Here is a 4,894-nt window from a genome sequence, read left to right as displayed (position 1 = left end):
CAGAAGTGAGCTGTACTGTTCAGCCTCATCTCTGGGTCAGCTCAATGACAAACCATGGAAGTCATGAAAACTTAAACAGCAACCTTACCAAGAACTACATTTGTTGAATACAATATTTTCTTTCTTCATGCAGAATATTTACATTATTGTAACACCAGCTGTTCTGACGATGTGCTTGAAGCCAAAACACAAATTACCCAGACGTCATAAAGCTTCTGTGCCTGTGAAGGAAGAGAGTTGCCAAATGCCTAAAAATCTAAACACTCCCCTCTGTTTGCCTGCAGTCTGCTATCATTTAGCTGTCTCTTCCAGCTGTTATAAGCCATTAGGAAACAATAACATCTCCAAATGTTAAAAGTAAGTGGGTATCAGCATTTCCATAATCCTAATTAAATCACAGTTTTATTTTAGTGTAACTAAATGGGATTTGCCAGAGTAAGTAGCCTACTGTGTGTTAGATTCTCAGAGAAAGTCAATATTGTGTCTCATTCAGTCTGGCTTTGCCCTCCTTTATTGATTTGTTCCTTCTATGATGAACAATGTGGTTTTGATAAAGCAATTTCTATATTAGGTTCCCTTTGAAAAGCAGACAACTCAAAGTGGCAAAATGATTAAAGCGGTCCGATTGAACTACAGCAAGAGCAATTATGATGTGAGAGTTACAGTAAGTCCTGATGTGGCTTCAGGAAACATTTGGATAACTTCCCAGTGAGGGTTTTGCTTAAGACGGTTCGGAAATGGCAGAGTGTGAGTGATGTCTTGGATAAACTCTGGCAGGCCATCTCGATTAAGCTTTCCTGGTCCATCTTTTCCCCTCCTCACAAATCTTTTGACTACGTGTTGAATCTTTGCACACAGGCCAGTGTGGACACGCTGATGTGATTACAAGACTACTGGCACAGGAGTCAAGCAGTGGATGAAAACATATTTTCCAGGGGAAAGGCTTCATGGTTTAGGAATTAAGTGTAATATGATTTCATTGTAGGTTAAGTAAAGGGGAATTCCAGTTCCTTAATTCAACTCGAACTCTGGACTGGAGTCAAGCAGAGCTGACAGGAGTGTGTTTCCCATCTCTTTAAATCAGTTGTTTTTGTCTCTCATAATATTGGGCTCTTCATTGGAAAATCTCTCTACCTTATGGTCAACATGGGCCAGTGACAAACAGTTCATTATCTAGTGAATTCTTTGTAAAACAAATATATTATGTATGATGTCTTATAAAGTAGATTTCAAGTAGAATAAATATTGATAATCCTAAATTGTATTTCCACAGAATCTGGGCATATTGAGGTTCAAACAGATGCATCAATACTTAAAACTCCTGTCCTTTCATTGAACATCTCGCTTTATATTCTATTCACCTCCCCTCTCCCCAAACACTGCAGCGTTACCAGATGTGTTGTTTCACTCATCTGATACATTCAAAGGTCAGTTGTGCTAATAACACAGAAAAGGACAGAGCGCTGTTAATTACAGTCTGCCTCAAAGTCAAAGACCACGGTGCTGGAAGAGAGCTCGTCCTCCCTCACACACACGCTCATTAGAGGACATTACCCCGCAACGGCTGGGAGTGAACTAACGGCGGTGTAATGAACTCGGTTGCTGCTGTTAGATTTGGAAAAAGAGATGCAACAGCCTGCCTCCCTTTCACCTCCTATGCACAGAGTCTGCAAAGGACAACTTCTCAATCAGGAGTAAAGAAAAGCTAAGCCTGTGTTTGCTGTAAAAATCCTGATTCGCCACATCGTCAACGCTCCAAGGTGAGCTGACTTCCACATATTCGGAATGAAGCGATGGCGGCACCATGCAGAGAAGAACATTTTCAGCTTTTTAATGAGCCTTGCTTTCTTTCAACGATCTCCAATAACAGTATGAAGGATATCCTTCTTTTTTTCTTTTTTTCATGCAGTGCTTCTACGGGCCTTTGAAGAAAGTGTCACCTTTCTACAGATGACAGAGGAAGTGTGCAGGACTGTGTGATTGGGTAGATTATGTAAGAGGATCTATGTCTTCAAGGGTTAAGGGGGAAAAATGACTCGTTTTTTTATGTTAAAACAGCTTTTTGTGTTAAGCTTGTTAGCAGCAGTTGCTACTTTACAAATCCAGCAGTCATGAAGCACCAATAGCATTTATTTGAAATCATGGTTGTGTCCACCTGGTTGATGTAATGATGATGTTCTCTCTTTTATCTCTGTGTTTGGTCTCTATCCATTCCTAAAGGAAATATCTGGCTCTTTAGCTGTAAAATGTAATTTTTTCACCAACTATAGTTGCTAATTGTGTCTGTCTGTTGTTTGGTGGTGAACAGATAGAGCTGCATGTTGTGGCTGAAAATGACAGTATGAGAGAGGTAGAAATTAACCCAAACATAAATGTATGGCAGGAGATCTAAACTATAAAACTTTTTTTAAAGCACTGTGAAGCTGGGTTTATAGGCTTATTTGTGCTTTAAGACAATGCTAATATACTGATGTTGGACAGAAATCATGTTAACAATGCTCACCATCTTCAATGAGCGTTTTGAGCAACAGATCCTCACTCCCAGGTCGGCCTATGTTGACGTTATGTCAAGTCCCCTGTGTCGGCGTTTTCCAAGGCAAGGGGGGGCGGCCGTGTCGGCTTTTTCCAACGCAAGGGGGGCGGCCCTTAGCGTACATTTTCAACTTTCCGGGATGTCCATAGGCTTCTATATAGCTCCCTAAACGTATGTTGTAGACGACTTGAGATGTCCACTATATAGCTCCCTTAAACGTATGTTTGTAGACGACTTGAGATCGCAAACGAATGCTCTACCCGCAGATTCCATTCTCACAGCGTGTTATCAAACTTTTCTTACTCAATATCAAGTCCCACACTTATTGTTTTTACTTCTTTATTTTTAATTGAATAATTGTAAGACTTTTGTGCCGTCAGTTATGGGAGAGTAGGGGCTCAGGAATACTGAATTCTGTATGTTGTTCATCGTTTTTTTTCCTTCTAATTTTGTATTATTTTCTAAACCACACACTGTTATTTCACTCAACAATAACACATAATTATCCTTGTTGTTTATTTATTTGTTTGATTAACAAGTTGGAGTCCGTCCAGGACCGAGGGTCGGAGCAGGCTCATTATCCTAGTTGCTTATAAAGAATTTACACGTAAGTAAGTAAGTATTCTCTCCCACTTCGCTTGACAAACCCCGTGATAGACCTCAAGCTCTGTGATTGGATGTTTGAGTGTGCGTCCGAGGAGGGTTACGCCGAGCGTCTCGAACAGCACTTTGAAATGGGATGGAAACCACGGCAGACTGTCCAAAACTGGGATTTGAACGCGGTCCACCCCGTCCCCCCCTCCCCACCCCGTTCCCAGAACTACACATGCTGGCTTATTGTGTGTTTCGCAACATGTTTAACTTCTTTGGCACGTCTCTGGGAATTGTGTAGTTTTAAAAGACGTTTCATATTTCCACAATAAGAAGTTGCCAGTATTAAAACTGTGTACATCCCCTGGAGGTTTTGGGGATAGGAAACACTCACATTTAAAACATATAATTAATAAATGGGAGTGAAAAGGGCTTGTGCCCATAATGGGCGCATATACCCACCGATGACAGCTAAGTTCAGGCTTTTACTTAGCAGCTGGTATTATGTCTGTGACCCCTCCTGTTGTTTATTGATAAGCCTGAAACATGAACTGCAAATTTTGCAAATTAGGCAGTAGCCATCGGATCATCTTAAGATAAGATTATACTTTATTGATCCCAAGTTGGAAACATTTGCATTACATCAGCATGTGTAACAGTTGTAAATACTGCAGTGGTTGTTTTATGAAATCATTTAGGTATAAGTAACACAAATGCTGTTTTATTTATTTAATAATTCTGGTTCTTTATTTATTGATTGTTCAATACTGACAAGGGTCGGAGATGAAAACCTTGGGTCGCAGGGTTCCTCAACAGTGGGCATTACTAAGACTCTATCAATATGGTGTGTATACCTCCACCATTAAACTGTCATATTCTTACATCTTTATTATACTATCTTACACCACATCTTTATAAAACGTATGCTATAATATTTAGTTAAAATAAGTGCTTAAGGCGAGACACCCCAGGTGAATCAGAGTATTAATTTATATTTAACTTAAATGTATCAGCTTAGGGAAATTTTCTCCAGTTAATTACTTACAATAAGGCAATTGCTTTTGTATTACAAGTCTTTCTGAAAATAGCATGTTTTTAAATATGCTAATTAGTTTATGTCCATCCTTCACTCTATATATTAATGCATATAATATACATAAAAATTCGAAATCTGACATATAAAGCCAGGTTACCACCAATTATTGTCCCATTTTGTATCATGTTCGCATAGTTATGGTTGTATCTAAGCTATACAGAAGGATTTTTATATCTCATTTATCATCTTCTATAGAATACAGCCAATTAGTATGATACTGCAAGCGAGGCTTTATATATGGTAAGAGAAATCTTGGCATATTAGTTTATTGCTAATGTTGTTTATGATTCCACGTCACTTATGATCATGAGTTATCTGATGAACATATCTTCTGTCGTTCTAGTAAGTCGCGTTCTCGATATCAGTGTACTTCATGTATAAATAGCTGAATCTTACTGCAGATATTGCAGTGTCGTACGTTGTGTTGTTACAAGGTTATGTGATGATTCACTCTATAGAGGAGAAAGCAATAATAATCATCTCTGAGAATAAGTTATTATGAAGAGTTGTTAGTGCATGCTGCAGCGTAAACCCTCCTGGTTCATTTTGGATGACAGCTTGGCGCCTCGACGCACTCCGTGAAGGTATTTCATGTTCGGGGTCATTTTTTTTGTATAATCTTGCTTCGTGCAAGGGATAATTGTTGTCATCTTCTCTGTAAACGCTTTTTTTTT

This window comes from Notothenia coriiceps, unplaced genomic scaffold (assembly GCF_000735185.1).
Source record: "Notothenia coriiceps isolate Sejong01 unplaced genomic scaffold, NC01 NC01_scaffold00001919, whole genome shotgun sequence".
Lineage (NCBI taxonomy): Eukaryota > Metazoa > Chordata > Actinopteri > Perciformes > Nototheniidae > Notothenia > Notothenia coriiceps.
The sequence above is the reverse complement of the archived record's forward strand: the minus strand, read 5'-3'. Positions refer to the sequence as shown.